The sequence below is a fragment of the Copadichromis virginalis genome, unplaced genomic scaffold (genome assembly GCF_057382275.1).
Source record: "Copadichromis virginalis isolate Kocher_CV1m ecotype Utaka unplaced genomic scaffold, C_Virginalis_male_GT1.1 unmapped_scaffold_1, whole genome shotgun sequence".
Lineage (NCBI taxonomy): Eukaryota > Metazoa > Chordata > Actinopteri > Cichliformes > Cichlidae > Copadichromis > Copadichromis virginalis.
In genome coordinates this window covers 3,377,105-3,389,169 of record NW_028188589.1, presented here as the reverse complement: position 1 = coordinate 3,389,169, position 12,065 = coordinate 3,377,105, and the positions used below count along the sequence as shown (strand labels likewise).

The 12,065-nt window shown below is 42.6% G+C and overlaps 1 long non-coding RNA gene across 1 annotated transcript; it reads right to left on the bottom strand.

Annotated features, from left to right (window-relative positions):
- Positions 1-1,605: 1,605 nt before the first annotated feature.
- Positions 1,606-11,604, bottom strand: LOC146679562 (uncharacterized). Its single transcript, XR_014918656.1, has 3 exons — positions 11,504-11,604; positions 7,516-7,621; positions 1,606-1,802 (listed from the first exon to the last, which is right to left on the bottom strand). It is a non-coding gene; the product is annotated as an uncharacterized LOC146679562 (long non-coding RNA).
- Positions 11,605-12,065: the final 461 nt, after the last annotated feature.

The window sequence follows — 12,065 nt, the reverse complement described above, 5'->3', positions numbered from 1 at the left end:
TCCTGGCCGCCACCCGGCACACAATGCACCCGACCCCTATGGCGCCTCCTGCGGGTGGTGGGCCTGCGGGAGGATGGGCCCATGTCTCCTCTTCGGGCTGTGCCCGGCCGGGCCCCATGGACTAAGGCCCGGCCACCAGACGCTCGCCCTCGGGCACCCTCCCCGGGCCTGGCTCCAGGGCGGGGCCCCGGTAACCCTATCCCGGGCAGGGTAAACTGTTCCCTCGGTGTCCTTTTCATAAGGGTCTTTTGAATCGCTCTTTGTCTGGTCCCTCACCCAGGGCCAATTTGCCATGGGAGACCCTACCAGGGGGCAAAAGCCCCCAGACAACATAGCCCCTGGGATCCCTGGGACACACAAACCCCTCCACCACGATAAGGTAGTGATTCAAGGAGGAGTTGTTCCAAACAGTCAGGCTAAAATGACAAGATAACAATATAAATACATACCTCACAGTAGCTGCACTTGTAGAGTCTCTTTCTGGTGTGGATCTGTTGGTGTCGTCTCAGGTCATGTGGAGATTTAAAAGTCTTCTCACACAGGTCACATTGATAAGGTCTCTCCTCAGTGTGGGTAAACATGTGTCGTTGTAAGTGTGCGTCTGTTGTAAACTCTTTGCCACACTGTTCACAGCAGTACACATCATGTCTGGTGTGAATGCGTAGGTGTGTATTTCGGCTCTCTCTCTGGCTGAAAGTTTTTCCACAGATGTCACAGCTGTATGGCTTAATTCCAGAGTGGGTAACTAGATGCTTCTGTAAGTTGCTACTGTGAGTAAAAGCTCTGCCACACTGATCACAGCTGTATGCCTTAATTCCAGAGTGGGTAACTAGATGACTCTGTAAGTGGCTACTGTGAGTAAAAGCTCTGCCACACTGATCACAGCTGTATGCCTTAATTCCAGAGTGGGTAACTAGATGCTTCTGTAAGTTGCTACTGTGAGTAAAAGCTCTGCCACACTGATCACAGCTGTATGCCTTAATTCCAGAGTGGGTAACTAGATGACTCTGTAAGTGGCTACTGTGAGTAAAAGCTCTGCCACACTGATCACAGCTGTATGCCTTAATTCCAGAGTGGGTAAGTAGATGCTTCTGTAAGTTGCTACTGTGAGTAAAAGCTCTGCCACACTGATCACAGCTGTACGCTTTAACTCCACTGTGGACGAGTTGGTGTTGTTTTAGGGAACCCTTCAAGGAAAAAGACTTTCCACACAAGTCACAGCTAAACGGTCTCTCTCCAGTGTGGATGACCTGATGCCGTTTTAGTGAAGCTTTCAGAGTAAACTCCATCCCACACTCGTCACAGCTGTATGGCTTAATTCCAGAGTGGGTAACTAGATGCTTCTGTAAGTTGCTACTGTGAGTAAAAGCTCTGCCACACTGATCACAGCTGTACGCTTTAACTCCACTGTGGATGACCTGATGCTGTTTTAGTGAAGCCCTCACAGTAAAACCCATCCCACACTCGTCACAGCTGTATGGCTTAATTCCAGAGTGGGTAACTAGATGACTCTGTAAGTTGCTACTACGAGTAAAAGCTCTGCCACACTGATCACAGCTGTACGCTTTAACTCCACTGTGGATGAGTTGGTGTCTTTTTAGAGCATCCTTGAAGGAAAAAGACTTTCCACACAAGTCACAGCTGAACGGTCTCTCTCCAGTGTGGATGACCTGATGCCGTTTTAGTTTAGCCTTCTCAGTAAAACCCTTCCCACACTCGTCACAGTTGTGTTTTTTCTCTCCCTTTCTTCTGTGAGGTTTGTCGGCCTCCTGAGAGCGCTGACTTCTGGCTCCATGTTGGTCCTGCAGTGACAGAGATACAAACAGAGGCAGTGAGTGAAATGCAGTCGTGGAACAAACTCAACCTTCAAACTCCATTAACACTAGTTTTAAACCTGAAGGTGGAGCGTGGCACCAAACACCTTAAAGGTCTCTTATCCCCACCTGCTGGTAGTTCTAACACATTACATCCAACCTGCTGTTAAAGATAATTCATGACTGTTCAAACACTAAAATCATGCCCATCCCTCCTGATTGTACACACACACACACACACACACACACAATTTTATAATTTAGATTATTTTCTTGTTTCCTATTACATATTTCTATAATTTGTATAGATTTATACATAATTATTCAGTGATAATAAATCCTATGTTTGTTTATTCAAAAGGAACCCCGTTAGCTTCCACAACAGATGTTGCTTGTCTTCCGTCAAATACTCACATAAAATATTACACAATAAAGTGGATTCAAGATATCCACATAATTTCACTCTTACATCCACAGTGAGGTTTCACAATTGTTCAAATATAAGCAATCAATAATAATAATAATATTTCTCTGTCAGCCTTCTCGGTTACGAATCGTCTTCTGCTCCTCTGTCATGCGGCGTCCCACAGGGCTCAATTTTAGGGCCACTGCTCTTTTCACTGTATCTATTGCCTCTGGGTTCTATCCTTAGAAGGCATGGGATCTCATTTCATTGTTATGCCGATGACTGCCAAATTTATTTGCCACTAAAACACAAGGATGGCATCTCCATAAAACCTCTCTTGACATGTCTAGATGACATTAAAGCTTGGTTGGCTCTAAACTTTTTAAATTTTAATGAAAAGAAAACAGAGCTGTTGGTGTTTGGACCCAGTGGTCCCTGTGAGTCCCCCCCTGTTGTTTTAGGATCCCTGGAAGTCTATTTTAAATCTGTTGTTACTGACCTTGGTTTTAAGTTGGACAGTGATTTTAAATTGGACAACCAAATCAGAGCAGTGGTGAAGTCCGGTTTTTATCATTTAAGGCAACTGGCAAGAGTAAAATCTTTTCTTTCGAGGCAGCACCTTGAAACAGTGATCCATGCTTTTATTTCTTCCCGCCTGGACTACTGTAACTCACTTTATGTGGGGGTCAGTCAGTCATTGCTCTCACGTCTGCAGCTGGTTCAAAATGCGGCTGCACGACTCCTAACAGGAACTCAAAAAAGAGAGCATATAACCCCCGTGCTAGCCTCTCTGCACTGGCTGCCTGTGTCTTTTAGAGTTCATTTTAAAATTCTTATGTTTGTTTTTAAATGCCTTCACAGTCTTGCCCCGCCTTACCTCTCTGAGCTTCTTCATCTCCACACACCCTGTCGGTCTCTCAGGTCAGCTGACCAGCTGCTCCTGGAGGTACCGAGATCCAGGAGGAAGCTCAGAGGGGGCGGGGCCTTCTCTATTGTGGCTCCAAATTTATGGAATGATTTGCCCATGCACGTTAGAGAGGCCCCTTCACTGTCCACTTTTAAATCACGTCTTAAAACCCACTTTTATTCCTTGGCTTTTAACCTCAGTGAGACTTAGTTTCTCTTTTAATTGAAGTAGTTATTTAATTAATGATTTCACTCTTCTTTTATTTGTGTTTTATTTATAGCTCATGTAATTTTATTTTACAGTTCCAATGTACAGCACTTTGTGTCAGCTGTGGTTGTTTTAAAGTGCTTTATAAATAAAGTTGATGATGTTGATGATGAATATCAATAACATTGAGGCACATTACACAAATTTCAAAAACAAATCGTGTCTTACAATATTTACAACAACTAAAAGCTCTGTAAATCGGCTTTTAAGTGTTCATTGAAGTTTTGAATAATTCTCTAATTTTTTAAGGGAACTTATTCCACTTAAAAGTTGCTCTAAATGTAACAGTTTTACAAAACGTTACTTTTAACTCGAGCATTTACTAAATTGCAGCTTGTTGAAAACTGTGTAATATGATGATGTATTTCATCTGGATACTGCAGCTGAGCAGAATAAATGTGGTGTGTTTAACAGAATTGCTTTCTTTAGAACTACAAGTAAGCCATAGAATATTTTAGCCTGTACAGGAAGCCAAGAAAGGTTATTATGCATGTTATCAATATTAGTATAGTATGAACATCTTCACACTAATCTGGACGCCTTATTCTGGACTAACTGAAGTCTGTTAAGATCTGTCTTATTAGCTGCTGACCAAATGATTGAACAATACTCCAGATGAGACATTACTAGTGCATTAATGACATCTTTCATAATGAAGAAGTGATACACAAAGAGCATTTCATAGCCATAGCTATGCCTTGTCGGCATAGTTATGTGACATTAGTGATGTTTGTACTTTCAGCGTTAACTTGGTTTTAAAGCCTTTAAAATATACGCCGTTCAATAGTCGACCTTCATCTGACAGAGAATGTGATGATTTTGTGGATAATTAAAGTCAGTCATATATCCACAAACACAACAAGCTGAAAGTCAGTGATGCTGCTCGGTTTGCAGTCCTGAACATCACGGCACAAGCAGGATTCACTGCACTGTTAATGTTAATGTTAGCTGTGTTATATTGCTGCCTCTGTTCGGTGGTGTCGAGCCAAACGCACTTTAACGTGTGTTTGAACGAGCTGACGGTTCACTCGTTAAGCTGAAAGAAAGATGCTTTAATCACAGCAGTCACACATGTGTCCACTGCACCATCTGGAACTCTTCTTGTTTACACTCGTAATAACACAAACACTAAATCCTGCTTCTCTGCTGCTGTTGTGTAGCAGTGTGTACACCTGAGACTGTCACCTGTCTGTCTGTCCTGCACTCTCTCTCTGTTTCTTTCTCTCTGATTGTGGAATAAAAGTATGAACATGTGTTTATAAGTTACACTTGTGTTTGAATCCTGCAGCTTATCACACATTTGATTTCCATGTGTGACGACTGCAAGTGTCCAGAGTGAGGACAGACTGAGGGAGCCACTGCTGCACATCATCTGTGAGGCTTTGCAGCCCTGATGATCCACCAGGACAAACTCAGCAGTGTGTGAGGAAGAGGAGGAGGAAGAGCCAGCAGCAGCTGACAGATGGAGAGAATAGACAGACTGTTCCCTGTTTGTGAAGGACTGCTAGGAAAGTTTAACATAACTGTCTGTCCTGAATCAGTGTTGGTCAAGTTACTTGAAAAAAGTAATCAGTAACTAATTACTGATTACTTCCCAAAAAAGTAATCCCGTTACTTTACTGATTACTTATTTTCAAAAGTAATTAATTACTTAGTTACTTAGTTACTTTTTAAAAACAGATTCTACATAATCCATCATATAAAATGTAATCAAATGGAAAAGTCTCTTTTTTTAAACTTGTTTTATTAGTTTTAATCTTTTAACTTTATGCATCAAGCAAAAATTTAATTATATGCAACATTCTCTGACTGGAAGAAATTAGTTTAACATTGAAACCTATTTTCTGCACATTCCAGCACATAAAATAAAATATTTGTTGTATTTACACTCAGTCTTTCAAATAGATGCAAGTAAAACACAGCAGAACATAAATAAAGTCAAAGACTCAGCGGTCCTGTTGCTCTATTTTCACCTGTAAAGCAGGAGTTGGGTAGGCGGAGGTTTACCCTGGTGCAGGTGTGCCGCGGTCAGTGGAAGAATCCGCGAGTTTCTCTGTGAGTTTCCCATTACGTCGTTGCGCACTTGGTGCTTGCTTGGAAGTTTAGGGTTTCTTTTCCGCTGTAAAAAGAAGTTTTCTTCCCACGCACGATGGACGCTAATGTTTTTGTCACTTCTTATGGAATCAAACTCAAAGTAAGGTCAGTACTTCCACGCTTTAAACGCTGCACGCTCATACTCTCTCCCACAATCGATATATGATCCAATGTTGATCTCCACACAGCTGTTGTCACTAACGGCGCACTCGCTTACGTCACTGTCGTGAGACATTCTCGCAAAGAAATCACGGTTTTAGTAACGCAGCGTTCCTACGGGAAAGTAACGGTAATCTAATTACTGTTTTTGCAATAGTAATCCCTTACTTGGGTTACAAGTAACGCGTTACTGCCCATCTCTGGTCCTGAATCAGTCTTATTAGGTAATGTTCAAATAATGTGATCATCCCAGTGTCTTCAGTGTGGGAGAAAGTACTCAGGGCCTTCAAGTTACACACTATGAAAGGCAGCAACAAGTTTAATGTTCAGAAACCTAAAGTCTGTATCAGCAGCAGAATGGAGCTAAAATAAATGTTGGTTTCAGTTCTATGAAGCTTTGAGTATTTTGGATCAGTAGCTGCTGTGTTTGTTGCATCACATTGCTCTAACTGTTTATATGCTTTATATATTCTGAGCTAAGTTGATCTATAGTGTTACATCATATTCTATAAGGATGTTATGTGTTTGTAGACTTTCTGCCCAGTTTGACCCATTTAGCAGAAGTCAGCCTGTTTAAGGCTCTGATATCTATTCTGTGTGACTTAAAGCAGTTATGACATGGTCTGATTTTCTCACCCAATAAAGGAATATTTCATATATCAGTCTACTCTTCATTCTATCAGACACAGTTATCACAGCTCCTACATTTGCTTTTTACACATATATGTAAGCATTGAGCCACATTTAGTACCAACATATTAAATGAACAATATTTGTCCCTTATATATGATACATCTGTATACACACTGTCACAGATACTTGTCTGTGAGTGAAGTGATTAATATAATAACTATAATATTGGCCATATTATATTTACATTACCACAGTGAGATGACTTTAGTCTCATGAACAACATCAGCTAATTGTTATTTACAGCTAATCTTAAACGACTGTTCAGCACAGAAATGAAGCCCAACAATCATGTTTTACAGTCCTGTGGTCTCAGCCTCAGATACTCATCAAATCACACAGAGCTCATGTAGAAACAAATGAACTAAATATGTTCTCCTTCATTTCTGTCAAACAAAGCTGTATGAAACGTTTCCAGCTGTTAGTATCATGGTTGCTAGGCAACCTGGGCAGCGCGACGGAGGATAGACGTCCCATTTCACGAGCCTACGAGCCTCGCACTTCGGCCTTAGCGGTCTTTGAGTACGCGGCCCTTGAGGACTTTAAAGCTGCAGAACCTGAATCGGGATACAGCCATGATGATCTCCAGCCTCGTGCTCGCCAACATTCTCACCTGAGTTAAGAAGACGATCACTGAAATGGTCTCAGCAGGTCCTTTGATGACAGCAATGAAATGCAGTGGTAAGGCTTTTTGGGGATTAAGTTCGTTTTCATGGCAAAGAAGGACGATGCAGTTCATCTGATCACTCCTCATAACATTCTGGAGTGCAGGTAAAATGCTATTATAAAAACTTAAGCAGCAACTTCTCCAGGTTCCAATATTTATGCAATTCTCAAACCTTTTGGCCACGACTGTATAACCTCTTCTGAAGTTTAGTGGATATTATACATGGTTATGCTCAGGATGTGTCGGCCAGTTTCCACTGGAAACGCCTTTTGGTTAAACTGTCAGCGAGGAATTTGCATTTGCACTGTTACATTTTTATATAACTTTAATGCACATAAACAACAGCTGCTTGTTTCAGTGAAAATACATTGATGGGTTTTTAATAAAGTTGTGCAGCTGTAAAGTATTTTGTCTGGTGTCAATTCTATCGTCAGCTACATCGTTATGGCAAATGTTCAAATGTATATGGTGATAAATATCTTTGGTCATATGGTCCTGCTCTGTCTGTCACCTTCTGTGTTGAGCTCATTGTTTCCTCTGTAGTGGCTGAGCTGAGTCCAAGTAGCTGAAAATGTTCCTCTGCTGCTCCGTCAGACTCTCCTCCTCCTGCTGATCAGCTGGGACACAAAACAGATCTTTGTTAGGCTCCACACTGCACTGAAGAGTCAAAGTGTCTCATATGTTCATCTGACAAGTAAAAGAACACATTTTTGTTTCCCGAGGTGGGCAACTTGTTGGAAACAAACACAAAAGCTTTGAGCACTGATACCTGCCATTGCTGGCATTGAAAGATGCAACGCCAGCAATGTGGATTGTCAAGACTCAAACCAATCATCAAGCAAAGACAACAGGGATCATTTGTTTCTGTTTATTTAGCATTCACAGCATTTGTAGTTGCCTTCTGTGCAGGGGAAGTCCACGCACACTGTGTGGTACCGCCATCCGCAGAAGGTGCATTCAACCTCTGTAAGAGAAACGAGATTGTCTGAGACTGAAATGATATTCACTAAAGAAGTGGTGATTTGTAAAACTTCACATTTTGATCCAGGACGTACTCTGCATGAAAACAAGCGCTCACTCTTCCTGCTCAACAAATGACAAGGGCGGAGCCTTATACCACGTGATACAGAAGCTGTGCCGTGTGATGCTAAAATTAGCAGGGAAAAAACAACGGAGAGCACGTCAGGGATGACGAGAAAGTGACAGGAGAAAATCCGTCCCGGTCAACCACCCAAACATCAATAACGGGAACCTTATACAGCGCTTCCCTATACACGTCGAACTCCCGCAGGCACAAAGACATCACGGAGGCTATCACTTATCACCTGACCAAAGATATGGCTCCCATCAACACTGTGCAAAACGAGGGATTTAGGAAAACGATCAACACCCTAGACAAACGCTACACAGTGCCGTCCCGCAACTATTTTTCTATTGTTGCACTACCTGCTCTGTACACGCAGCGTCGAGCAACGGTGGAGACGGAATTTCAAGCAGGACAACATTTTGCTGCAACAACAAAACGTGAGACATTTGTTGTTTTATGTTTATTTATTGTTGTGAGAGAATCATGATCTCAATTCTAAGCCAAAAAATCGTGATTCTCATTTTATACAAAATCGTGCAGCCCTAACATTAACACAAAACTGTTGTTTCACCAGAGAAACACACATGAAGAGAGAGAGAGAGACAATAACAGCTACCAAACAGTCGTCATAATTCGTCACACAATGAGAAAAGGACAAATCAACAAGTAACAATGACTAATTAATATTAAAATCTGTAACATAATGTATTGTTTGGAGTTTAGTCTGATTGGTTCAGGATGAGCTGCCATTATCCAATCACACGTCTGCTTACCTGCATCTTTTCTCTTTTTTCTAACCTGAGCACCTGATGGCTTTGAACTTTTGTTGTCCATCTTCCATTGGTTTGAATTTTGCGCTCCAGTACAAACACAAATCCCCCAACCCGAGGATCAGCACAATTAACCTAACAGACCTACACCTTAGTTCACAGATTCACTTTGTCTAAGGTTGATTTCTGGGATTTCACACAACCCAGGATTCAGATCGTGAATCCATGATGGGCTTGGATTTACATCATTATAAATGAAATGCGCTCTACTTGGAAGCAGCCGGCCCCGCCCCTTTTGACGGGTTGTGTGAGAATTTAAATCATCAAACTGTAAATTATAAATTTAAATTGTTATTGATCCTTTACCCCGAGTCCTAAAGTGTAGATTTATTTTCTTACTCTTCTTATACAGTGGGGCAAAAAAGTATTTAGTCAGCCACCGATTGTGCAAGTTCCTCCACCTAAAATGATGACAGAGGTCAGTAATTTGCACCAGAGGTACACTTCAACTGTGAGAGACAGAATGTGAAAAAAAAATCCATGAATTCACATGGTAGGATTTGTAAAGAATTTATTCGTAAATCAGGGTGGAAAATAAGTATTTGGTCAATAACAAAAATACAACTCAATACTTTGTAACATAACCTTTGTTGGCAATAACAGAGGTCAAACGTTTACTATAGGTCTTTACCAGGTTTGCACACACAGTAGCTGGTATTTTGGCCCATTCCTCCATGCAGATCTTCTCGAGAGCAGTGATGTTTTGGGGCTGTCGCCGAGCAACACGGACTTTCAACTCCCGCCACAGATTTTCTATGGGGTTGAGGTCTGGAGACTGGCTAGGCCACTCCAGGACTTTCAAATGCTTCTTACGGAGCCACTCCTTTGTTGCCCGGGCGGTGTGTTTTGGATCATTGTCATGTTGGAAGACCCAGCCTCGTTTCATCTTCAAAGTTCTCACTGATGGAAGGAGGTTTTGGCTCAAAATATCACGATACATGGCCCCATTCATTCTGTCCTTAACATGGATCAGTCATCCTGTCCCCTTGGCAGAAAAACTGCCCCATAGCATGATGTTTCCACCCCCATGCTTCACAGTAGGTATGGTGTTCTTGGGATGCAACTCAGTATTCTTCATCCTCCAAACACGACGAGTTGAGTTTATACCAAAAAGTTCTACTTTGGTTTCATCTGACCACATGACATTCTCCCAATCCTCTGCTGTATCATCCATGTGCTCTCTGGCAAACTTCAGACGGGCCTGGACATGCACTGGCTTCAGCAGCGAAACACGTCTGGCACTGCGGGATTTGATTCCCTGCCGTTGTAGTGTGTTACTGATGGTGACCTTTGTTACTTTGGTCCCAGCTCTCTGCAGGTCATTCACCAGGTCCCCCCGTGTGGTTGTGGGATCTTTGCTCACCGTTCTCATGATCATTTTGACCCCACGGGATGAGATCTTGCGTGGAGCCCCAGATCGAGGGAGATTATCAGTGGTCTTGTATGTCTTCCATTTTCTGATGATTGCTCCCACAGTTGATTTTTTCACACCAAGCTGCTTGCCTATTGTGGATTCACTCTTCCCAGTCTGGTGCAGGTCTACAATACTTTTCCTGGTGTCCTTCGAAAGGTCTTTGGTCTTGGCCATGGCAGAGTTTGGAGTCTGACTGTTTGAGGCTGTGGACAGGTGTCTTTTATACAGATGCTGAGTTCAAACAGGTGCCATTCATACAGGTAACGAGTGGGGGACAGAAAAGCGTCTTACAGAAGACGTTACAGGTCTGTGAGAGCCAGAGATTTTCCATGTTTGAGGTGACCAAATACTTATTTTCCACCCTAATTTACGAATAAATTCTTTACAAATCCTACCATGTGAATTCATGGATTTTTTTTTTTAATTCTGTCTCTCACAGTTGAAGTGTACCTCTGGTGCAAATTACTGACCTCTGTCATCATTTTAAGTGGGGGAACTTGCACAATCGGTGGCTGACTAAATACTTTTTTGCCCCACTGTATTTATTGTTTGTTTACTTGCACCGCTGTAACTGCAGCCTCGTCGTCTCGTCTCTCTATATGCTGGACTGTCTGTAGCGGAGATGAAAATAAAATTTACTTTGACTTCAGCAGCGCGCAGGCGCACCGAGGGCTCTCGCACTCACTTTATAGAATTTAGAAAAAACATGGGTGCAGATTATAAGTCTGTATCATAATATCTGTTTGTTGTTTTTATTTTGTTTTGCGAGTTGGTTATTAGATGCCGCTCCAGCCAGCCAGAGACTCCCCGCCACCCCGCCCTCTCCTCCCTGTGCCGCCAGCAGCAGGCGCACCTCGCAAACGGAGGGCGCCCTTACTCCCAGCAAATGGCTGATAGAAAACCGATCGGTGCCTACGAATTTCCCAATATGCGCTGGCATGACGTCGGGGAAGCATGGGTACGACCGATTATTTCATTTTTTTCTTGCCCGTGATGCCCCCCCCCCCCACCACGATGCATTCTATTGGTTTGCACACTTACACACACCCAGCTGTGGTTTCCTGTTTTGCTGGACTCTGGAGAGCCCCGCCTTTAACGCTCTTCTCTCACAGAGAGCAACAGAAAACTTGGAAAAACTCCAGATTGACTGAACTCAGTTCAAAGTTACCTTGACACCTTTAGATGTGAGACGTAGTGATGGTCCGCTTGAAGCTGACGCTCCGGTGCGTGTGTCAGAAAGATCAACGCGCTGCTTCAGAAGCACCGTGTCGAGGCTTGATTCGTTTGGCCAGAGTCACGTGATCAGTGACGTCTGAAGCTTCGTTTAGAACGTACCTTTTTTTAAATCGAACTTTATTGAAACACAATGAGTATACAACATACAAACAGATGAAGTTTACAAAAGAACAGAACATGAACATACAGAACCAGGAGTAAAAAAATGATGATATGAGTAGGCGAAAAAAATCAACATATTGTAACATGCAGTGGAGATGAAGCCAGCCGCGGAGGTGTGCAGGTGGATAGCGAATGAGCAACAGCTTCTGACTTTCCAAAAAGTACTCATTTATTTACAATATCAAAAATAAAAGTGCTACCTCTACCACACATTACTAAAGAGCACACTAGTCTGCGTACACACGGGAGCATCCATTACAGGAGGAGTGCGAAGAAGAACAAAAAGGGGGTGACACCAGTCGTGAGACAGGAGGCGCCGCCATGTGGTGATA